We start from the raw sequence: 26363 nt of genomic DNA, 5'->3' as shown, positions 1-26363 counted from the left end.
GAATATCAAATAATAACATTGCACTGCAAAGTGTTTATAGTGTAATATTAAATGAAAAAAGCAGAGTGAAAATTTTACAAACGTGATTGCAAGTATGTGAAAACTGTAAAAGCGTGTTAGTGGGAAAAATGTTCAGCGAGGAAATATGTGAATTATAAGTAATTGTGTTTGTGGTGTGGCTTCGTAATCTTATTCAAAATTGCCACTTTATAATTTCTTTGTTATTGGCATTTTTAAAATATAATTTATTGTCAAATTGGTTTCCATACAACACCCAGTGCTCATCCCAACAGGTGCTCTCCTCAGTGCCCATCACCCACTTTCCGCTCTCCCCACCCCCATCAACTCTCAGTTTGTTCTCAGTATTTAAGAGTCTCTTGTGGTTTGCCTCCTCCATCTCTGTAACTTTTTTTCCCCCCTTTCCCTCCCGCATGGTCTTCTGTTAAGTTTCTCAAGATCCACATAAGAGTGAAAACATATGGTATCTGTCTTTCTCTGCCTGACTTATTTCACTTAGCATAATACTCTTCAGTTCCATCCACGTTGCTACAAATGGCCAGATTTCATTCTTTCTCATTGCCACGTAGTATTCCATTGTATATATAAACCACAACTTCTTTATCCATTCGTCAGTTAATGGACATTTAGGCTCTTTCCATAATTTGGCTACTGTTGAAAGTGCTGCTATAAACACTGGGGTACAAGTGCCCCTATGTATCAGCACTCCTGTATCCCTTGGGTATTGGCATTTTAAAACTATTTAAGCAGGGGTTCCTGGTGGCTCAGTTGGTTAAGCATCCAACTTCTGTTCCGGTCATGATCTTGTGGTTTGTGAGTTCAAGCCCCCCTCGGGCTCTCTGCTATCAGCACAGAGCCTGTTTTGGATCCTCTGTCCCCCGCTCTCTGCCCCACCCCTCCTCTTGCTCTCTCTCTCTCTCTCTCTCTCTCTCAAAAATAATAAGTAAACATTTAAAAAAAACCTAAAAGTATTTAAGCATTTGCTTTATTAAAACATTTTTAGATCTTTGTGGCTTTTTCCAAGTCAGACTTGCCTTTGCTCATAAATTACAATAGTGAAAGATTTCAGTCTTCTTCATTTAGCTCATTCCATTCTTCAGAGTAACACGTTTTACAGATTAAATTTAGGCAAAGGTAGGTAAATTATTGTCCAAGATCATACAAGTCAGTATATGGTAGAATAGAGATTTAGATTGAGGCCTCCCATGCTGAAGCCCAAGATCTTTTTGCTATAGTAAACAAGTTGCTTTTTTCCCTAAAATTTTGAAGACTAAAGGAGTAAGTTTGGTTTGGAATTTGTGGACGTTCTGTCGAATTGAGGTGTCCTAGCAAAGTTCTAGGGAAGGGGACTGAGAAACATCATCAGGATTAGATCAGGAATAATAAATCACCATTGAGGACAACTAAGGGTGTGTGATCATTATAGGAAGACCATAATGCACTTTATCTTTATGCCACTTTATTTTCAGATGTGTATTTCAAAAACACCTGTGTGTCTGTCATGCCCTCTGCTTAGAAATTTTTAATGATTTGTGCTTTTTCTAGTATAACTCTTAGTCACATTACCTATATTCCCTGTAATTCCTCTACATAAACCCTTGACTTCAGCCAAGTAGATCTGTTCACTGTTATCAAACATACTATGCTTATTTCTGGTTGTAAACTTTTGTTCATGGTTTTCTTTCTCCTTGGAAGGACTTATCATCTCACTTTCAAATCTTTCCTTCCTTTAAAATACAACTCAAAGCCTGTTTTCCCAGTGAAGTCTTTCTGGACTGTGCACCCCACCCCCCGCCCCCCAGCTGAAGTCATATCCCAAGGGCTTGACTTTCTTATAAACTTATACAGATCTTAATGGTTTCATTCTCTATTTAAAACGTAAGGTATGTTATCTTAAATCACTGCTTTTTTAAAAAAATATAGTCCCTTTATCATCTCTCAGGTTACAAGTTCTTTGAAGGAAAATGTCTTATACTTTTTAATATATCCTCCAACGCTAAGTAGGTATCCAGTGAATGTCATGATGAGATTGGATGAGTCTGATAGCAACATTATGCATGGAGCAGTGACTTCCAACTCACATGACTGTTTGCTATCACATGACATCTTTTCTATTACAACTCTCTAATATAAACTTATTTTGCTTTACAATTCCATCTCTTCGAGAATGAAGTTGGGAAAACACTGCAAAGGTAATTTATCCAAGTTCCCAAGAAAGAAAATAATTGCTGCTTGGGAATATTGCAGTCAGGTCATTCTAAAGTACGTTTTTACTTCTTTGACACGATGGCAAATTTGAGCCTGCCATTGGTGCCAAGATACTGTAGCACGTTTAGTGCACATGTTGTGGGGTGAGGAGTTCACAGTTAAATGAACAGGAATCTGGTACATGCCACTGTTCTGCAATACTTTCATGGTGGTTTATAGCCACAGTTTTAATATGGCTTAGTAAGTGCTTGAACTTCTCTAAACAAATAACACACATTACTGGGAATCAGACACAGTGCATACTTGCCCCTGGGGACTCCTCCTACTTTGAATTAGCAACTACAGGCTTGTTGCTCTTGAGCTCCCTGGCTGTAGATGAGGTCCAGACCCTGATTAAGGAAAAACTACTTTCTTAAAAAGTGATTAGAGTCTCTCTCTCTCTCTCTCACAGACACACACACGCAGCCAAAAAAATGAATTTTCTACCTTGAAATGCTTCCCTGATATTTTTAAAAAGAGTTTGTGTTTACCACATACACTTGTTATTTTTATTTCATTTAGGGTAATTGGCCTTTACAGTGTTCCTGCAAATGAATGATTTACTCTCTTTAACTGTTCCAGGATGGAGACTTTCGTCAGTACATACAGTGATTGTCACACTCAAGAAGCAAAGCCGCTTTAAGTTCTGTGTTTGTATATGTGTGTTTTGTTCTGTTTGGGTAGATTGCTCTTTTTTGTTTTTATTGGAAGTTTCCTTTAATCATTGTGTATCGTGGTAATTCCTTTGGGAGATAGTGTTAGGATCAAGAAAGAGGTGACAAGGACCTGAAAATGGGAGGCCGTCTTTCAGTAGACATATGGGTCCTAACTCTGCAGTTTCAAGAAGTCTGACATGAACCCCTTGAGTTTTCTTTAGAACTCTATTTTTGGTGCTATGTTGACCATATCTGTATTTCTGCTGTTGTAAAACAGATATGGTGACCCCTATGGCTCCTTGTTTTAGTTAAGAGTCCCCTGGAAAAATGTGTTTTTTAAAAAATAGCCCATCTTTTAGAGAAGGGAATAACTTCATTTGCTATTTGTTTTTTAAACTGAAGAATAACGAACCTAGAAGAGTGAACAAATCATATAGTTTGAAGAATGTTCACCAAGTAGGTCGTCCTGTGTTTTCAGCATGAAGATCAGGAAACAGAACATTATCAACTTCCCCATCAAATCTCTACCTTTCTTCCTGAGGGTAATCACTATCCATACGTTCAGTACCTGTAGCTTGGTTTTTGCTTGGTTGGTAGAACGATGCAGCGTGTACTCTTTTGTGTCATTTCTTAGGCTCAGCATTACAATCATGAGGTATATCCATTGCATGTAGAAGTAATATAGGTTACTCAATGTCATCTCAAGGGTCCTTATAAAAGGGAGGTAGGAGTGTCACAGAAAAGGAGATATAATGATGGAAACAAAGGTCAGATTGATGTAGACAGGAGCCAAGGAAGGTGGGAAGCCTCTAGAAGCTGAAAAAAAGCAAGGAACAGATTTTCGCCTTAAGCTTTTATAAGGAATGTTGCCTTAGTTTTATAAGACCTATTTTGGACTCCTAACCACCAGAACTGTAAGATAATAAATCTGCATTGTTTTAAGTCACTAAATTTAGGGTAATTTGTTACAGGAGCAATAGGAAGCTCATATAACTGTACTATAACATGTTGGTCTTCAGACTCTTTACACTATTAAAAGTTATTAAGGAATTCAAAGATCTTTTGTTTATGCTATTTATAGCTGTTAATATTTAACATATTTGAAGTTGAGACTGAGAAATTTAAAAATATTTATTACTTTTTAATTTTTTCATGTTTAGTTTTGAGAGAGAGACAGCGTGAATGGGGTAGGGCAGAGACAGAGGGAAACACAGAATCTGAAGCAGACTCCAGGCTCTGAGCTGTCTGCACAGAGCCTGATGTAGGGCTCAAACCCACGAACCGTGAGATCGTGACCTGAGCCGAAGTTGGACACTTAACCGACTGAGCCACCCAGGCGCCCCATAAAAATATTTACTTATTTTAAATAATAACAATAATATACTTATTATTTGTTAACCTGAATAATATATTTTTCAAGAAAAATGACCATATTTTCCAAAACAAAAGAAATGTAGTGAAAAGAATGGCATTATTTTATGGTTTATACAGCTTTAATGCCTGGCTTAATAGAAGAAAGTCAGATATCTCAAATCTGCTTTTGTAACAGTCTGTTGTAATCAATTGTTTTGTTTAAAGTATATGATAAAATCTGGTCTCACAGGTATGTTGCATAAAGGAGGAGTTCTTTAATGGTCTGTTCAGATTATTGTTGATATTCTTTGACATTACAGCAAAACTTGACGTGATAGTTTCATAAAGGTTAGTTGTAATGTGGAATCTGAAATCTTATCAGTGAATGTTTCATATTCTGTTACCTTAATGTTCATTGGTCTGTTTTGTGTTTTGAATAGATCTTTTACCCATGTGTGATTTTGTAGCATTATGCATATATCATTTAGAAAATGTTGGTTTACTCAGTTATGCAGATCTTCACAATGTTGGCATATTTTATTATATAATACCAGAAAAACACAATCCACATTCAGTCATATTACCACCAGTCTCATTCAAAAAGTCTTTTAAGAGGGGGGCCTGGGTGGTTCAGTTGGGTAAATGTCCAACTCTTGATTTCAGCTCAGGTCATGATCTCACAGTTGTGGGATTGAGCCCCACATCTGGCTCCGCACTGAGCATGAGCCTGCTTGGGATTCTCTCTCCCTCTCTTGCTGCCCCTCTCCCCCTCAAGCATTCTTTCTCTCTCTATCAAAATAAATAAATAGACATTAAAAAAAATAAAGTCTTTTAAGTATTGGGAAACTATATCATGGTGGCAGATACTAGTTTTCCAAAATTCATATTTTTGCTTCTAGGCTTGACTTGTGTCATTGGCAACTAATACTGCCAGATGTTTTCTTTAAAGTGGCGGGATCATTTCAATCATTTTTAAGAAAATGCCTACCAAAACCCCAAGTCTGAATAACCATAATTTGTCTGTCAGCTGTTCTTTCAGGTGAAAAGGGTGTTCCATGAAAAAGAGGCTAGTTCAGCTTGCACCCAAACAATTACACAAATGTTTTCCTTTAGACGGTTATCATCCTTTGCTATGCAACGTAAATGTTTTATGCATATGTCCCGATTTGTCACACAGAGCCGACCCAGGGCTTGAATCCATGGACTGCGAGATCATGACCTGAGCTGAAGTTGGACACTTGACCAACTGAGCCACCCAGGCGCCCCTGCAACATAAATGTTTTATGCATACTTCCCAATTTGTGACACAGAATATAAAAAAGTCAAACTGAAGAGTTGGGATTTAATAAAATGAATAATTTTTACTGCTTCAACAAAGACATTCTTAAATGAAACTGGCATTTTGTTTTATTGTGACTGCATGGTGTTGAAGAATACAAAGGTTACTAGTACAGTTGGGTACCATAGGGTTAATTCATGCTAAGGTACCAGTGGTTTTGCCAGTCATTGCTTTTGCAAATATCAGCACAAGTGAAATGTCATCAGTGTGAATGTCAACACAGTGAAAAAAGACAACATCTTAGTGTTGTTATGAAAGTTGTTTTGACTTTGTGGACACCTTGAGGGGTGTCCAGAATACTCTTTGGCATCTGCAGACTACACTTTGAGAACTAATCTGCTGATTATGAGTTCATTATAGGATATATGTATCACGAACAATTGTTCCCTAGAAAATGGCTTGCCTTTTCACTCTCTTAATGGTGTCTTTGGTGCGTATTGCCCTTTGAGAAGTATAAATTTATTTTGTGGTACAATTTTTCAAAATTAAACCTTTTTCCCCCCCTAAGGAATTGACATATTGGTCATGACAAGTTGGTCACATTACCATTTTTCTATTCTACTTCTCTGTGCCGCACTTCTGATTTCCAGTCCTTCTATTTTCTTCCTTAGTAGGTTGGAATTGTCCATTCTCTAGTGTTGGTGTATGTGATCTCTGCTCCTTACAAGCCTGCATTCTTTACATTCTTTAATTACATAGCTTCAATATACTTTGTTTTATGGTTCAAACATTGCAGGTAACTTGAAGCATTCATGATATTAACTGGTAGGTTGGAGAGGAAAAGGGAAAGATTATAAAAGTGAATCTCAATTACACGAAGGTAGAATTTTCTAGATCACAGATATTTTTTCATGAACAGTTTTAAGTCTAGAAGATTTTTATTTCAGGACGTGAGTTATTCAATATTATCTTAAAATCATGAACCTTTAAATGTAGTAAATAACAATATAGTCTATCATGTAGTAAGCATTTAATAAATATCAGCTACAAAATTTATAGCAGATAATATTAAATCTTACATTATAGGTATTGTTATTATTAAAACTTGAAAATCCTTCTGTAATATATACAAGAGACATCAGTTATTTCATTATTAAAGGAAAAGTATTGATTTGCTGCCTTGTAGGTGGTAAAGGAAATATGAGATGTCAGTTCCCGAGGGGACATTTAATTGTTCTCTTTCTTTAGGGTTTCCCTTTCCTTTAACAGTGGCCCATAGGGATCCTTCCAGTGTTTTTTGTTTATCTCTTTACCTTCCTGGTGGAACCTGGCTCCCAAGTGTAGGGCAGGGACTGAGTCTAATGAGCATGAGCTTTATAGCATGTTGAGTTTCAATAATAATGCTTAAAACTTCAGTCCTAGTTCAGCTCTGAAGTTAGTGCAAGGCACCAGACTACTGCAAATAATATGGCTATGATTAGACCTGATGATACCTATTTTATGGTATTGAGAGAAGCTTGCTTGCTAGACCTGGCACAATTGTATTACTGATGCTAACTGTAGAAAATCATGAGGACTGCCTGGGGACAGTTGTCTGATTCAATGAATTCCTCTAATTATGTTATATAGCATTTGATCTGCTTTTGATGAACAGCTACTACTACCCAAGACTACCAAACTGTAATGTCTTTATGGATAACTTGTCTGTGACTCACCTTGATCCTGTTTTGCCATGAGTTAACAAGTAACCTCTTCCATTGTTTAAATCTTCTGCTATTTTTAATCATGTGGAAATCATGTGATTAATTTTTAATGGACCTGTAACCTCTGCAATATATGGCCTTTGCCTTTCAGGGCCCTCTAGTAAATTTGCTAGTCTGTCTCTGGTGTCTCTTTGGAGATTGAGCAGATATTTGGCTTATTAAGTGCTTCTAGTCCAAAAACCTGGAAGACACTCTGAGAATGTGATCTTATCCAAATACCAGAGTTTAGCTTTTTTTTCCTCTTTCCTTCTTATCTTGTCTACATTAATAGGAATGCTGAGGACCCTGGCACAGTTTTCTGGAGACCTCATTTTTGTCTATTTATTTATTATTTTTCTAAAGGATAGACATCCCATCATGGAAAGGAAGCAATTTATAGCTGGCTGCTGTGAGCATTGTTACTGGCTCTTACCATTAATTTGCTACCTTTTATTTAGAGTAAAATCTGGATACCCAATAGCCCTCTGTCTCTTCTTCTAGAAATGGGAAAGCCAAATGCTGGAAAACTTGGTTGCATAGAATATGGATTTGATCTGTTTTGAATGGATCTAACAAGTAGAAGTTAGAGAGAGGAAAATTAAATAGAGCATGAACTAGTTAATTTATGGTCAACATTAGAACAGAGAATAGATGATTTTTAATGGAATGTTATAAAGGTAATACACACATAGGTTAGACTGTTACAAAGGTAATACATACATAATGTTAGACCAGCACTGTGTCTCCAACCCTGACATTCTTGTGCTTCTTCCTCTGTGTGCTGGAATCACATATGAAGAATAACTTGGTGTCTAATTTGATATGATTTGATACAGTATGTGTGTAATGTTTATAGGTCATCCAGCACAGTAACTATGAAAACATATTAAAAATTATACTAATAGTTAAGATAATTTTAAATCAAGGCCTTAATTTGAGGTAATTTTCACCTTATATTTCTTAATTTGCTCTTATGTAGTTATTAAATACTTGTGTTTGACCCAATATAGTTAGTTGTAGAACTTAATTGGGAGGGACCTGTTCTAAAAGTTTATCACTCTGTCTCCAATAACTGCAGTGGGGGGAAAAAAAGATAATGCTGTAAAACAGCTTAGAAAGTGGAATTAGGAACATAAATAGCAAAGGTAAAGGATTTATTTCATTTTATTTTTTAATTCCAATATAGTTAAATCCAGTATTGTATTGGTTTCAGGTGTACAATACAGTGATGTAATGATTCTACACATTACTCAGTGCTTATGGTGATAAGTGTCCTCTTTAATCCCCTTCACCTATTTCACCCATCCCCCCACCCACCTTTCCTCTGGTATCTGCCAGTTTGTTCCCTATAGTTAAGAATCTGTGTTTTGGTTTGTCTCCTTTTTTCTTTGTTCGTTTGTTTTGTTTCTTAAATCCCACATATGAGTGAAATCTTATGGTATTTGCCTTTCTCTGACTGACTGGCTTCATTTAGCATTAAACTCTCTAGATCCATCCACTTTGTTGCAGATGGCAAGATTTCATTCTTTTTTATGGCTGAGTAATATTACAGTGTGTGTGTGTGTGTGTGTGTGTGTGTGTGTGTGTGTGTGTGTGTATACACGCCACATTTATCCATTCATCTATGGATGGACACTTGGGTTGCTTCCATAATTTGGCTGTTGTAAATAATACTGCAGTAAACAAAGGGGTGCATATATCTTTTTGAATTAGTGCTTTTTGTATTCTTTGGGTAGTACTGCAATACCCAGTAGCACAATTACTGGATTATATGGTAATTCTATTTTTAATTTTTTGAGGAACCTCCATTCTGTTTTCTGCAGTAGCTGCACCAGTTTGCATTTCTACCAATAGTGCAGGAGGGTTCCTTTTTCTCCACATCCTCGCCAACCTTCATTGTTTCTTGTATTTTTTATTTTAGCCATTCTGACAGGTGTGAGGTAGTGTCTCATTGTGGTTTTGATTTGCGTTTCCCTGATGATGAGTGATGTCGAACACCTTTTTGTGTATCTGTTGGCCATCTCTATGTCTTCTTCGGAGAAATGTCTGTTCATGTCTTCTGCCCATTTTTTAATTGGATTATTTGTTTTTTGGGGTGTTGAATTTATCTGTTCTTTACAGAGTTTGGAAACTAGCCCTTTATCAAATATGTCATTTAGAAATATCTTCTTCCATTCAGTAGGTGCCTTTTAGTTTTCTTGGTTTCCTTTGCTGTACAGAAGCTTTTTATTTTGATATAGTCTCAATAGTTTATTTTTGCTGTTGTTTCCCTTGCCTCAGGAGACATACCTAGGAAAATGTTGCTGTGGCCAATGTCAGAGAAGTTACTGCCTGTGCTCTCTTCTAGGATTTTTATAGTTTCAGGTTTCACATTTAGGTCTTTAATCCGTTTTGAGTTTATTTTTGCGTATGGCCTGAGAAAGTGGTCCAGTTTAATTCTTTTGCATGTAGCTGTCCAGTTTGCTCAACAATCACTTGTTGAAGAGACTATCTTTTTCCTATTGCATATTCTTTCCTGCTGTGTCAAAGATTAATTGATCATATAAGCATGGGTTTATTTCTGGGCTCTCTATTCTGTCCCATTCATCTTTAGTCTGTTTTTGTGCCCGTACCATACTGTTTTGGTTACTACAGCTTTGTAGTATGTCTTGAAATCAGGGATTGTGATACCTCCAATTTTGTTCTTTTTTTTTTTTTTTTTTTTTTAAGTTTGCTTTGGGTATTCTGGATCTTTTGTGGTTCCATACAAATTTTAGGATTATTTGTTCTAGTTCTATGAAATATGCTATTGGTATTTTGAGAAGGATTGCATTAAATCTGTACGTTCCTTTGGTAGTATGGACATCTAGTAATATTTGTTCTTCCAATCCATGAAATGGAATATCTTTCTATATGTTTGTGTTGTCTTCAATTTCTTTCATCATTGTTTTATAGTTTTCAGAGTACAGGTCTTTCACCTTGCAAAGGTAAAGCATAATTTCTAGCTTAGTGCTCTGGCGTAAGACTTCCAAAGTCTACATAATATGAGCTGTGGATTATTTTCCTTATAGGCTTAAATGTAAGTGAAACAACAGATTGGCAATTATGTACTTTTATTTTGCTTTCTGACACTATGGAATCTCATATGACTGTTTTTAATTTGTGAATATATAAAAGAATGCTAGTGACACTGTATCTCTCCTCAGAGTCCTTAGGCATCTTCCCAGATGGAAACTGTGACAATTATAGTGTCCTCTCCATGACTGGACAGAGTTTCTATTGAAGTGACCTGATCCATGACGAATCTCCTGTCCAGATGTTCTAAGACAACATTGTACTCCCTATTTATAAAGAACTCTGGCTTGAAATTTGAATATATTATTGATTTAAGCAGATGCTCCAAACCAAGGGAGTTTTTTTTTAATAGCACAACATATGGTCATTTTTGCTAATTTTTATAGTTTACTTTCATGTTCTATACAGCCACTATTTTAGTTGTCTAGGTGGTATGTTTGGTTTATCATTTAGTTCATCTATTCAATGTTCCCATGATAAAATCGTTTTGTTAATTGAGAGACAATGATAATGGATATCTGGACTTTCCTCCCACCTTAGATTATTATTTCAGGTACACCTTAGGTGAGAATGCATGAAGAAAAATATCAAAAGAACCTTATTTTCCTCTATGTAAGCTGTTACTTAGATTATCGTTAAGTTGATTTTGTAAACAGTTGCCTAATCACGTATATCAGTCACTTAAATTAATAGAGGATGGAGTGTATTCTTTTGAGATAGACTCCTATCTAGAGTTAGATAACATAACTGTTTTTCAAAAAGATGAGAATTCAAAAAATTATATAACAGTTTGGTATACTACATAATCTGGTAGAAGAGAAAAGAAAAGACAACTTTAGTTTTATGCTGAGCATGGAGAATGCAGCAAACCAGTAATGTTTTCTGCTAATAAGGCAGCCTGTGTCTTTTCATATTACCATATAGTGTCTACCCTGATGCCTAATATACTTCAGCCCACACAGGTTAGGGAAATGAATTTCAGAGGCCTTTAGTGACTTATCTAAGCTTATTACAACTACTTAATAGAAAAACAAAATAAAATAAAATAAAACCCAGATCCCTCGATTCCTTGTCCAACACTCTTTTCAGATACCATAGTACTTTCCAGATTCTTTTCTGCTGTACTATGTGTATGTATGTTTGTGTGTGTGTGTATACATACAGATAATATATATGTAGTATATGTATATATGTATATGTATGTATATATGCATATATACACATGCATGATAGATTGATTGATTGATTGACAGGTAGATAGTCTAGGTGAAAGAAAAATACAGTATGGTATATGGTAATTCCCCCTGCCAGGAAACTCAGTGTGATCTTGGAGTGGTAGCTTCAAAACCTTTTATCTCCATTTCCTCATACAAAAATAGTTTTTATGTTCAGCAGTCATTCAAATGAGTTCATTGAACCCATACTATGTGAAAAGCACTAGACAGGTATTTGAATGATGACCGGTCAGTGTAAAATATGGTCAGTGCTCTGAGAGTGATACAGATAAAGCACAGTGGATGTTCAAGCAGGAGTTCTGAGAGAGAGGAAGTTTGGAATGATTTTATGAAGAAAGTAAGAAAGAAAGGAATGATTTTATGAAGAAAGTAAGAAAGTTACTTTGAAGAATTTTTAGGAAAGATCTTTTAAGACAGAAGTAACCGTATTTAAAAAAAAAAAGGCAGTAAAGCTCGAAAGCTTGGTGGGGCAGGGGTGGGGTGTGGGAAATACTGAGTAGTGTGATATTTCCTGAGCTTAAGATATTTAAAGAAAAATAGCAGGGCAAAGTAAATCGGAAAAGGCAATAGTTGGGGCCAGACTGTGGGAATCCCAACTAGCAAGTTAAGGGAAAATGGAGAATCACTGATAGATTTTGAACAAAGAAGTGTGAATGAAAATCATAGCTTTCTTTCTGGAAAATTAATTTGATTGCAGGAGATTGGATCGGGGATGGAACAAATTATAGATAGGAAAATAAATTAGCAACCGCGGAATTTCTTCTAGTACATCTAGTTCAGATTAAAAAATGTTAGAATTGACAGAATAGAGATAAAGAGAGAATTACTAAGAGAGATATTATGGAGGTAGAATCAATATAAGCGGATAATGAATGGATGTTTGGAGCAAGGGGAGAGTTACAGATGACTGACAGCTTTGAGCCAGGAGTTGAGAGGGCGAAAATATCAACAAGATAGATAGCCTGTAAAGAAGAGATGTTTTAGGAAGGCGTGATGAATTTAAATTTGAACATGACTTTGGGGTCATTTAATGTGTGCTTATTCTTAGGATTGGAGTGTTATGCATAGGACATTGTATAAAATATTTGGTATAAATGGACCTCAATGGTTCCTTTTATTGATGTGATTCTGTCTTTTGACTTTGTCCTTTCATAGAAATTTTAATGGAGAAGTTATTGTCCTGTATTTAATGAAAGCATATTTCTGATATTGAAATTTCTTAAATGTGTTAACTCAGTGCATGTAGCTTCTATATTGTATATATTGTTAGTGGTCAGTTATATAGCAAGAAATATTACTCTGTTATTATGATTCTGGGGATTTATTCTTTTTCACTACAAGAGATAGAATAGGATGTTAGCTCAGAATAACACTCAAGTCTTCATTTTTACTTTAGAAAAAAAGAAATGTCTTAAAAATTTTTTATGTTTATTTAATTTTGAGAGAGAGAGAGAGAGAGAGAGAGAGAGGGAGAGGGAGAACCGCAGGAGAGGGGCAGAGAGAGAGGGAGATAGAATCTGAAGCAGGCGCCAGGCTCCGAGTTGTCAGCACAGAGCCTGACACAGGGCTTGAACCCATGAACTGTGAGATCATGACCTGAGCTGAAGTCGGACGCTTAACCTACTGAGCCAACCCAGGCACTCTGAAAAAAGAAATGTCTTAAATATGGCCAAATGTAAAAACGTAAAGAATTATGTTTAAATGTTTTAATTTATGGCTTTTACAATAATCTTTATATTTCTGTATCTGCAAAATAAGCCTGCTGAAGTTGTTTCTACCAAAATAGATCTTATTTGTTTAACAAAAACTATACACTATTAGTATACACAAACTGTTCTAAGTTACTTTACAAATATTAATTATTTAAGAATCCTGTGAGATTGGTAGTATTTTGCTCATTTAACAGGTGAGGAAACTCAAGGACCGAGAACTTAATTAAGTTGCCCAGGATCACACAGCTCATAAGTGGCAGAGGTAGGGATTTTATTGTCTCTAGATCCTGAGTAAAAGCAACATCAGCCTTTTACAGAATCAGTGTGGTGGTTTTTTGACACCTGATGTTTCTCTGGACAGCATGCCGGAAAGTAAATTAAATTAGGCTTTAGGAAAAGTTTCAAAAGGAAATTCTGGTCCAGTGCCTCAGCACGTGAGTATCTTGCTTTAGACATCCATGTAGCAAGACTCTAAACTGGGTTCTGAAGTGTTAATGAAAAGAGAATGCATTAAATGTGAGTTGAAGATGATTTCTGAAAGGGTTGGGAAAAACTGTATGCACTGGGCTGTAAAAGTGCTTCTTTATAAGATTGAGAATTATAGGCCCAAGTTTCAGAATCACGGATTTTCTCTGTGATGTGTTCCTGATCAAGTGTCAACGTAACTTCATAGTCTAATGCCTTAGATAAATTGGTGGCGATGCACTTGTAATTCAATGACATTTCCTTCTCATTGTTCAATTTATTTTATTTTTATTTCCGTAACTTTAGAATAACTTGAGCTCCTAGAATTTGAGGTTCACTGCTTTCAATTTAATTAAGACTTATTTATTGAGTACCTACTATGTGCTCAATGATGCATTGTGCTGCTTGGTAAGGTTATAAGGATGAAATATCCTCTCCATGAAAGAATATAGTTTAATGATTTAGAGTATTGCTGATTTAACTGCGTGGGATGTGTTTGGAATCCAGCTGTCCTGAAGATGCCTTTTAAGAATAATTCATCACTGGAATAATAGATAGAGATTTACTCCAGATTTAATTCTTCATTCTCACTAAAGATCTAGATAAGAGCACAACCTGATCCTTCTGTTCTTAATTCAGGGTCCAGTATTGGTGGAGGCAATGTGCAGTAAAATTTAAATAAATAAACTCATCAAAATAATTGTTTAAAATTCATTATGAAGTTGTTGGTGAATTTTATTTGGAGCTATGATACCAATTCTGAAAAAGTATGTGTAGAGTGAGGTTTTCTATACTATGTAAGTATTTTCTATACTAGATATTCTATACTGCAGTACTTGAAAATGATTCTGTGGTCTTTTTAATGCTTTTAAGAAATTAAATCAGGTAGGCTGAATTATCTGATCTTTTTTGGTCTCTATAAATAAATTATAATAATTTATGATACTAATAGCATACCTTTGAGAAGATAAATTTTAGTATCCACATTTTACAATGGAGGAACTCAGGATCCTTATGGTTAAGCATCTTGTCTGTGTTCCCATAGCCATGAATTTTTTGGCCCCCAAATCTATGTCAAAGGTCCAGCTCCAAAGTTTGTTCTTTTTAATGTACAGAGTGTTACAGTTCTCACTGGCAGGATTGACAGTTCGGTTTCTTTGAATAGTTTCACCAAAATAGAGAAATTCAGGATTTTTTTTTCTGTCTTTTTATTTCCCTTTAATTAATTTTATCTGCTACTTTCAATGGAACTTGGTTGTGAAATGATATATTGAGTTATAAAGTTAAAATTTCCGTCTGGTATAACTTTTCAAGCTACTAGAGTTTTTATAGGTTCTGTTTTCCTTTATATCTTTTTTTCCTCAGACTATCATGATGAGTTTTTAAGACTTATAGGGAGAAACATGTATTCCATCCATATTCTTGGAAGCAAAGACCAATTTTAGAAATGAGCAGAAGATGCTGGCTACATCAGTAGTTTGTTTTTGCTTTCTTAGGAAACTCTGCGGGTAATAAGATGAGGAAATGTAACTTTCTCAGTTATGTTAGGTCTTTAGTTGTATGAGTGTGTGTGTGGTTTTTAAAACAGTCCTAACACATTTCTAGATAAATTTGTCCTTTGATATAGTCTTGTTGGAAAGCAATACAGTTTTCCCCAAAGCGATGTATTTTGAGCCATTTTATGGATCTTAATTGTTTTATAATTATTATTTATTATCCCAAAGAGTGTCATTCAACTTAATTATTTCTTCATCCAAGAAATATTTGTTAAATGCTTATAGAATGCAAGAAACCATACTTAAGCAATCTACCCTTTTATTCCTTAGTCTTGGCTATTAAGCAAGGATTCGCGGTCATGGCACTATCGACATTTGGGGCTGGATCATTCTTTGTTGTGGGGGCTGTGTACTGTAGGATGTTTAGCAACATCCCTGGCCTGTACCCGTTAAATGTCAGGGAACCACTCTGCCTTCTCCCTGAATTGTGAAAACCAAAATGCTTCCAGACATTGTCAAATGTCCCCTGGAAAACAAAATCATCACTGCTCCAATGTCTGAATTAAAAATCTAAAAAAATATTACTCAGGTGATGAGTAATTGCTTCCACTGAAAACAATATAGTAATGGTCATGAAAGCTGTTCTAAAAGAGAAGTTTCAAAAATATTCAGAGCGTGATTGGCACTACTGTATAGCCTCCCGTGGTTATCTAAGTTAGGAAATAACTGTTTAAAAAGTTAAACCACTCTATGCTTATATATCTTATATCATTACTTTCCCTTGGTACTTTATTCATTTCTCCTAATATGGTCTGTTTGCTTTTAATTAGACTTTTTTAATCATATCAAATAATCTTCAATTTAAAAAATGTTTCCATTAGGGGCACCTGGGTGACTCAGTCGGTTAAACCTCCATCTTCAGCTCGGGTCATGATCTCATGGTTTGTGAGTTGAAGCCCTGCATCTGGTCTCTGCTGTCAGCACAGAGCCTGCTTGAGATACTCTGTCCCCCCTTTTTCTGCCCCTCCCCCACTCATGCACGCCCTCTCTCTGAAAAATAAATTTAAAAAATTGTTTCCATTATCTTCTAACATCTTCATCTTTTTATCTGCCTTTTCCATTTTGGGAAAGTGCAAGAATAGTCTTTTGGAAACAGTTGGCTGCTCATTTGACAGAAAGTGCCAGAATATTCGTAGAGGTCAAATGCAAATATCAAGATATATGACTCCCACAGTGGTTTTCAGAAAAGTTATTGGAATAGTGACCGTGTCATTGGAACCAGACAAAAGCTAACAGTAACTTTTTATTTTGTCCACTTATCTCTTAAACGGACTAAATTAGTGAAAGTATCTTAGAATACTAAGTTCAAGGTAAAAATCAAATATAATTATTGTTAATTACAAAGGCCTATTATTTGATATCCCTAAATTTAATTTCATCAACTCTTATGTGAAATTATCTGAAATTTATGTGAAATTTTCTGGGAAAGGCGGCTAATTGAGCAGATTGCCTACCTGAAATACTTTCCAAAAATGGACAAAATGAAGCAAAAATAGAGTTGTAAGCTTCAGCCCTAAGTAAAACCATAGGAGTGACCCTAGCCCCATTCCAGTTATCAAAGACCATTTTCTTGATATTAATAACATTTGAACCAAATCAAAGTTGAGTGTCAAAGGCTGATACATAGGTCCCCAATTTCAAGCAGGTTCTAGGTTCTGCAAAGTAAGTGAGAAAGTTCGGAAATATCTTATTGATAACGCTTAACTTAAAAGCACGGGGGATACAAACGGCAAATACCAAATTGGGGCTAATTTTCAGACTACAGAATAGAGGATGACAGAGGAGGTAGGGTTGAGAGAGTGGTGGCTTATACTCTTTATTTTTCTCAACCTGATTTCCTATTGTGGAAAAATCTTTCCAGTTGTGTTGTTGGTTCTGAAGTGGATAATTGCTAAAATCTAAAAGAATTACCCTCATGAATCTTAACATTAACTCAGGACACGAGAATCCTCCAGTTTGATAGAAGTGTTTGCAGACAACGTATTTGAGTTTAGGTCATCTCTGCTACATTCACTATTCTCTTTCATCCTCTCCCCACTTCCCAAAGCACCTGAAATAATGAACAGATGTTATATCCAGCCAATTTCTACACTTCCAGCTTAGATTATAAAGTGTGTTTTTAAAGCATACTTTGGTTAGAGGTAACCAAATTGTCCTTCTTAGCTAAATGATGGAGAAAGAACCTGTATATGAGGGCTACTAAAAAATAAGCGAAATAAATAGGAGCATAAAAGGCAATGGACGAATATATTTTGAAAGAAGAATTACTTCAGGAAACTGAAGAACACTTTAAGAAAAAATAATTCTCAACACTCTCATGGAGATAAAAGTGACCACAGACTGTATGATAAGAGATCAAAGACGAGTTTAAGAGATTAAGATATAGAGAAAAGAACTATAGTACTTTTATAGAACTAAAGTACAATTAAAAAAGAGTTGGCAGGGGTGGGGGGGGCGCATGAGTAAAACTATTAAAATAATTAAAACCACATTAGATACAGGGAGATGTGGAGTGAATGATGCCACAGATTGACTTAGGCGCAATTCTTGAGAAAAATCACATAAAATGCAGTTAAGAGAGATGAAAAACTGTTAGTGGAAATTTGTTGCTACAGAAGGAAAAAACTCATCCCTGGAATAAAAGACTTTAATCTACAGATTGAAAAGAGTTTACTAAATACTAGGAAAAAGTAATGAAGACTTAGAATTCTGGTAACTTTTAAGATTAAAAAATTTCCATAAGTATTACTAGAGTAAGAAAAAAGTCACCTACAAAGTTAAACAAAATTAAGTTGGCCCCATATTTTTTTCTCAGACCCCAGATGACACTGTAATAATGTCTATAGAATGTTGAAGGAAAACAAAATAGGTTACTTAGGTTAAAAAGTATAAAATTATTTTAAAAACAAAAATTAAAAAATATTTTTTAAAAGTAAGAAATTATAGCCTCTATGAACCCTGTGTAAAAATTTGCTTAGAAAGAAGAGGAGTCAAAAGAAATCCATAAATGGTAAAATTACCATGTGGAAAGATTGGTGATGAGCAGATTAAACACAGAATAAAGCAGACTAGGGAAAAAGTATGTAATCAAATTTTCAAATAGAAAATATATCATTTAGAAATAGTAATTTGATGCTAGTTAGCTAGGATAAAAAGTTAAAGAGCCAGCAAAATGTAGTGTTCTGGCGGGGGTGGGGGGGTGCGTGGGAGGGAATATCATATTAACATGCTAATTGCTTCATCCTTCTTAAAGGAGTTTATTTTTGAAGTATATAAATGGAAAAATAATGGCTTCAGCATACTAGTGTATTTCATCAGTTTCTTTTCACATTTTAACATCTCTGGACTTGGAATTTGTCTTGCAATCAACTGTGGCTTACTGATATAATTGGCACCATGTCTTCTTTCCTGATCATTTAAAAATAACAACGCATCTTATAATTATTGGCATTTTAAAGTGCATTAAATATAGATTTTAAACATATAAGGTCATAAAATACAAGCCATAAAGCAAAAGATTGAAAACAAAAGAAATGCTGAGAGAGGAGGCAATAGGAACTAGCAGTTGAGAGCTCAGACTGTGGCGTCGGACTGACTTGGGTTCACATGGCAATGCCAGCAAATGTGGAAGCACAGTCAACTTATTTGTGTAACAGTAACACTGACAATTAGAAAATTTTCTATTGAACAATTCTGTGATCATAGAAGTAAACACTCTAACTTCCGGAAAATTTTAGAATAATGGTAATAAAAGCAAAACATGTCATAACCTATAAGGTACAATTAAGAAGGATACCTAAGGAAAATTCATAACTTGGATGTTTCTAGTTTAAATCTATCAAGAATGAGAAAACAATTATATGCATTTTAAAAAAAAATCAGCAACTAAAGGATAGCAACAGGAACTAAATAATAATGGCAAAGCCATTAATCAATGAATTCAGTATCAGTTGAACAGATAGATTTAAGAGCTTTTTCTTTGATAATGTAAAAGTCATTAGTCTTAAGTTGGGGAAAGGAAGAAAGCCAGAAATATCCAAAATTAAAGATTTTGGAATATTAAAGGTTAAAGAATTGGGAGATGATTTAAGATACAGACAAAATTGAATGCTACAGCTTTGCACAAATCTATACTATACATTTGAAATTTTAGATGAAATATATAGTTTTCTAGGAAATTTTAAGCAGATTTTAAAGGGGTTAGAAAAATCAAAAGTTAGAATAATAGAAGAATAAAACTGTTACAAAGAGCTTATCTATCCTTACCTCTTAATTAAAATGCCTTCTAGATGGCTTCATGGATGAATTCTGCTTAACTGTTAAGGAACAAGTAATATTAATGCCATTAAAAAGGTTCTTGACATTGGAGATAGAAGGCATAATTAACAATTACATTCATGAGACAACAAAATATTGGTATGAAACCTGACATCAAAAAGTAAAAGGGGCACCTAGGTGGCTCAGTTGGTTTAGTGTCCGACTCTTGATTTCAGCTCATGTCATGATCCCAGGATCCAGCCCCCAAGTCGGGTTCTGCACTGAACATGGAACCTGCTTAAGATTCTCTCTCTCTCTCTCTCTCTCTCTCTCGCTCTCGCTCTCGCTCTCGCTCTCTTCCTCTCTCTTCCCCCTCCCTTCCCCCCCTCCCTCTGCCCCTCTCCCTCACTTGTGCACTCTCTCTCCCTCTCTCAAAATGAAATAACTCTTTAAAAAAAAGTTGAAAAAAATCAACAAGTCAATCTTGCACAATATTGATGAAAATCATCTTTAAAAATTCAGCAAACACAATAGACCAATGTATTAAAAGAACATAAGCCATTGTCAAATGAAATTCATCTATGAACGCAGGGTTAGTTCAATGTAATTCTGAGATTATACTGAAATACAAAAGATTAAATTTTGAATACCTAAAAACATTTGGTGTATAATTGAACATTCCTATAGAAAATCTTTATAAACATTAATGTATAAACATTTTCTTAAAATAAACGTGTGTGTGTGTGTGTGTGTGTGTCTGTGTGTATGTGTTTAAAGGGTTTTCTAGCATCATTACTTAATGATTTTTCTCTGGAGGTGCTTGCTAAGGCAATTATGGAAGAGCAACAAATAATAAATACAAACAAATAAAAGGGCAACAAATAAATACATAAATAAGGTAAAATTATTAGTACTTGTCAATTATATGGTCTAACATCTGGAATACCATCAAACCTAACTAAGGAACAATTGATTAGAAACAAAAAATATGTAATTTAATAATTACATTAATTTGTAGTTTTCCCATGTATAAACCAAAACCTAAAAAATGTAATGGATATAAAAATCCCACTCATAATAGCTACAAAAACATTAGAACATTTAGGAATAAACATGAAATATGTGAATACTGTATTGGGAAATTTATAAAACTCTACCAAGTATCATAAAATGACCTGTTCATATGGTAAAATGTTTGTCGATTATCCATTAATACAAAGCAGCACAATAAAAATCCCAGTGGGATTTGCATTGGATTTATTACAATTATGTACAGTTTATCTAGAAGAAAGAATGTGAGAAAAGGAATGATCAGTAAAATTCTAAAGAAAATTCTAAAGAAAATTAGGGAGAACTTTTTTTTTTTTTAACCTAGTTTGGAAGGTTACACTCCATGGAGTAGCCAAGACTATTTGGGAATTTAATATATAATAAGTATATATCAGATCACTGGGAACCAGGATGGATTATGGGATAAATGTAACAACAGAGTTAAGATGGGGAAAAAATAGATTCCTTTCACTGTCCTTACACAAAGATTTAAATATGTGTGTTTAAAAAGTCACAAAGGTATTAGAAGAAAATGTAGTGGAGGTTTTCTTATCATGGTACAAAACACAGGGGCCATAAAGGAATAGTCTTAAATTTGATTGTGAAAGCTCTTTATTTTTTTTATTATTAAAACTCTTAATACTTCCCTGTCAAAATCACTGTAAAGGGTCCAAAGTCTAGTAAGAACAGACAGGGCTAATTTCATAATAAATATTAAAAGCATATAGCATGCTCTTAGATATTGAGTTAAAATACTACCAATTAAAAATGTACATGGTCAAGGTAGACGAGGTACACATGTTGAAATATTCTTTAACTCTCCAATCCCATAAAATAATAGTGCAGATATATCTTTTAAGTGGAAATAACTTACTAGCAGTGAAAGGAAAGAGAGTGTAACTGGTGCCATCTCTGTCTTCTCTGCACGGGGAGCCACTCTCAGCCACAGCCCCTCATCCTTTGAAGCGTTATGCCTGTGCAAAGTTCCTTCCATCCCCTGCTTGATGAGGAGCACCTGTCAGCTGTTGAGCCAATCATTGTCTGCAGTGGTGCCAAAACAGTAGCTGCCCCATGTACCCTGACCTCACTTATTCCTAGCTGCAGCTTCCAAACTGGTGCCATTTAAAGTGACATCCACACAGCAGCCAAGTTCTTAGGTCTGGGGCAGCCATCATAGGGGTGGCCAGCTCTGGGGCTGGAATTGGGACTGTGTTTGGGAATTTCATCATTGGTTATGCCAGGAACCCTTCTCTGAAGCAACAGCTCTCCTCCTATGCCATTTTGGGCTATGTACTTTTGGAGACCATGGGTCTCTTTCTCCTGATGGTGGCCCTTCTTCTTCACCATGGGAAGGAGCCGTCTTCACCTCCTTTGTCTTGTCTGCCCTGTACGGTCCTTTTCTTATACCTCCCCAGACAGGCTGGGGAAAATGGTTGGCTCAGGGGGTTGACAAAGAGAAGACAAATAAATACTGTATTAATAAGGAAAAGAAAAAGAATGCCATTGGCATACAAAATAAGGGAACTTTGAAATATAAACACACGTGCGCGCGCACGCACGTGTGTGTGTGTGTGTGTGATTATTTGGGGAAAAATACCGGAGTAAACCATTCTCTAAAGGTCAAGTATGAAATCACTCTTGTTCAAGTGTACCAAGCTGAGAGCCAGCATATTGGCTCCTCATTCTTTTATTTCCCTGCTGACTCGCTTAATTCTAGGATGATTAGGATAAGAGTACTGAGCAAAATGTAAGCAGAAGGGCTCTTGGATTTCTCCAGACTCTAGCCTACATATATTGTACCCCAGGAGAGAAAGTCCATGATTCCTTCTCTGCAGTGAGGTCAGTGAATAGAATTGGCAAGATAACACGGTATGTAACTCCACGGTAGCACTTCCCAGAAGCTATCTTGAGTTATCAGCATAAGCTTAACTCTTTCACAGATAAGTTATATTCTTCATGCCTTATTTTTTTCAGTGGCATAACTCCCTCTCAAACTCTTCACCAATACCCAAGGTGTAGTTAACAAGAGTATATTTGGCCCAGTTTTTACTTATTATTCATTTCAGGTTTTTTTCTTATGGTCATGGTGTGGGGTCCTATTACCAAGGCAACCGAGAGTGGATTATGTGCTATGCATCTTTTACTAACACTTTTAACTCCTTTTTGTATGATTATTTCTGTTTCTTTAACTACCCTCATGCATAATAAAAAGGTTTCAAGTCATTCTAAGGTTCTGACTGTCTTTACTAGTAGCTATACTCTTGTCTTTTTCCAGGTCTGACTTTTTTCCTACAATGTTTGTCTTACCTCTATAGAGTTCTTCCAAATTTAGCGATGTTTTCTTAATGTCTTTCCCTTTTCCTATAATAAATATCTGTTCTGGTAATTCTTATTCAACACTATTGACACTAATAGAGAATTGACTCTGGGACAATTGTCAGTGTGATTTTTTTTTGGAAAGAAGTTAACCCATTGGCTCTCTAACCCTCTCCTACTTCTTTTCAGTGGACAACTGAGAAGTGGCTCATGTGTCTAACAAAGTGTTTGGATATCACAGCTGACTTGATAAGGCAATCTCTATGTAGATAATGCCCTTTTAAGGAGAGGTGGGAGTCACTCACAGCCTGAATATAAACTGTCAGTCCACTCTCCCCAGAAACATGTCCCATCCTGTACCACAGTCACTGGGGACATACTACTGTAGATATAACCAGCATTAATAGAAAGATAAATGGATTCCTAAATACAAAGATGAATAGACAAATCAAGCCAGTAATTGAGGAAACCAACAACATGAAGGGTAGGCACTCAATGACAAAGAGAAGAACTAACATCTGACTTAAAAGAACTTCCAAAAGTAAGTTTAATTAATATCCTCAGAGAAATTCAAAAGAATGGAAATGTAAAAATTAAAAATATGCTAAATGAATTTTTTAAAACTCAATATATTAGCTAAATAGAATAGAAACAGCTGAAGGATGCTCTAGTAAGCTTGGATAAATGAGTATTAGCAACATTGGATACTAGAAGAAAATGAGTATTGTTAAGTTTCTGAAGGGAAATCATTTTGGAATTAGACTTCTATTATGCCTGAACTGGTATTTAAAGTGGCATAGCAAAAGAAAGACATTGTAGGATGTAGAACTCAGAAACTTTCAATCATTCTGTGAAATCACTAAGGAATGTATGTTGGCAAAGTTTAACGTAAATCCAGGCAAGAACAATGAGCATAGAAACTAGTAAATTCATACTTAAAACTAAATGATATTCATGTATATTGTAAATGACAAATCTCAGATAATGTCAACATGCAGTAGATACTAGTTTGGAGAAAAGTAAGAGAAAACATCCAAGATTTTTGTCTTATCCCACTGGAGACTCTCAGTGTTGATTATCTTTAGATAATAACTGAAACACACCTTTTAAATGTTTTAAAATTTCAGGGTAGCGACTAAAAATATTAAAACAGGGGCGCGTGGGTGGCTCAGTCATTTGAGTGACTGACCTTGGCTCAGGTCAGGATTGTGCAGTTCCTGGGTTCGAGCCCCGCGTCAGGCTCTGTGCTGTCAGCTGGGAGCCTGGAGCCTGCTTCGGATTCTGTGTCTCCCTGTCTTTCTGCCCCTCCTCTGCTTGCACTCTGTCTCTCTCAAAAGTGAGTAAACATTAAACAAAATTAAAATATTAAAGCAAAAACGTATAGCAGCAGAGGGAGAAACATAAACAGGAAAATTTAACTGATCCAGATTAGGAGAAGTTAAAAACAAAGTGTGATTAGAGAGAAAATATGAAATAAGATGATGGTAGTAAGTCCAAATGTGTCAAAAATGACATTAATGTAAAAATAGTAAAATTGTCTTTTAAACGTAGAGACTATGAGATTTGCCTTAAATAAAAATTTGACTTTGTGTTGTTTACAAGAAATACCACTCAAATAAAACAGGATAGAAGGATATAAAAGAAATGTGTGAGCAAATATTCCAGCCAGATTTAAGAAAAAGAAAGCAATATTAACATTATGTAAAACAGAACTTAAGGCAAACAACCTCAAAATTAGATAAGAAAGGTATATATCACATTGTTAAAAAAAATACACAATACACAGGAAGATTAAAAGGGAAAAACTGTATGATCATCTCTCAAATATTGAAAACAATTTAATACTTTAACATGAAATCAACAGTTTAACATTTGATGTACTTTAACAGACATTCCTAATAGAAACTGAACAAGCTAATAATGAACAGAAACTTCATTGGTTTGATAGATGCTGTTTACCAGGGATATGGAACAAACATCATGTTTAATGGTGAAACATTAGAAACATCCTATTATGCCAGAGGTAGAACAAACAAGCCCGTTGTCACCACGGTCATTCAGTATTTTTCAGGAGGTCTGAGCCAGTGCAGTAAGACAGGAAAAATAATAAGCAGTGGGACTGTTGGAAAGGATGTGAGAAAGTTGTTTGTAGACCACGTGATTGTCCATTTGAAACAAGCCAAGACAACCAATTGCAAACATATTAGAATTAGTGAGAGTTTAGTAATAGTCCCCAATACAATGTTACATATCATGTTCTTCAGCTTTGTCTTTACCTTATACTATATAACAAAATGTGATGAAAATGGATTGCATTCACAACTGTAAGAAAAATGATAAAATACGTAGAAATAAATATGACAAGAAGTATGTACAACATATAAGAGGAAACACTGATATTTTATGAGGGACCTAGAAGAAAACCAAATTATTAGCAGGAAGAAAAAACAATAATCCTGGATAGAAAGATTCAGGGTGTGAAATAATCAGTTTAAAACAATAACATCTAAAATAGTGAAGTGTGGCAATAGAAAAAGATAACAATGATGTAAAATAGACCAAAATTACATTTTTAAAGTGCTTGACCACATAAAAGTTGAAATTCATATATGATGCAAGATACTCCAATTGAGAATTAAAGATAACTCTAGATAATTAAAGACAAACCAAGAGAATATTTATACATAACAAAGATTAAGATCTAGATCTTGTAAATTATTAAGAAGAAGCTCAATAGAAAAATGGGGAAAGAATATACGTGAATGTTTTACAAAAGAAGAACTAGAAATGACTGGTAAGTAAATGAAAAGATTTTCAGCCCTCATTAGTAATCAGAGAAATGAAGTTTAAAATCACAATAATATTTTTCTATCCTATGAGCATAAATGATAAAGACTGTTAAAAGACAGGAAAATCAGTTCTCTCCTACATTTTCATGATAAAAAGCCCTTTTGGAACACACCCTACCAGTATCTAGTAAAACTTAAAAGTGCACGTTCATATAGTCCACAGTTTCATCTTGTACCTATTGAAAATCAATATACATAAATATTAATTGCAACATTGTTACATAAAAAATTGAAAACAATTCAGATGCCCATGAATAGGGGGCTTATAAGGTAAATTATAGTATATAGCATAGTAAGTACTTGGAATAGTATTTAACCTTTTAAAAGAACACAGTGAGGTGGTAAGTTCCTATTTGATAAGATTGAGTTATACAACAGGAGATTTATTATGATTTCATGTTTTAAGAAGAAATATATGCACTTGCGCATGTATGAAAATGCATACAAGCCAGACTGGAAGAATGTGTTCCGTGCTGATAGGTAACCTCTGGAAGGGAGTTTGTCTGGTGAGTAAATGTGAAGAATTTTCACACTTTGCTCTATTAAATTCTTCATTATTTTGAATCTTTTATAA

General features: G+C 35.1%; 1 protein-coding gene and 1 pseudogene across 6 annotated transcripts in view; both read left to right on the top strand.

Annotated features, from left to right (window-relative positions):
• EXOC6B (exocyst complex component 6B) overlaps positions 1-26363 on the top strand; it is a 613936-nt gene that overhangs the window by 376613 nt on the left and 210960 nt on the right. The window lies entirely within an intron of this gene.
• On the top strand, positions 21354-22154 carry LOC128773521 (ATP synthase F(0) complex subunit C2, mitochondrial-like; annotated as a pseudogene).

Source organism: Panthera pardus, unplaced genomic scaffold, assembly GCF_024362965.1.
Source record: "Panthera pardus isolate Hobbes unplaced genomic scaffold, ASM2436296v1 HiC_scaffold_25, whole genome shotgun sequence".
Classification (NCBI taxonomy): Eukaryota; Metazoa; Chordata; class Mammalia; order Carnivora; family Felidae; genus Panthera; species Panthera pardus.
Note: the sequence above shows the minus strand (reverse complement) of the source record. Positions and strands in the feature narration are given on the sequence as shown.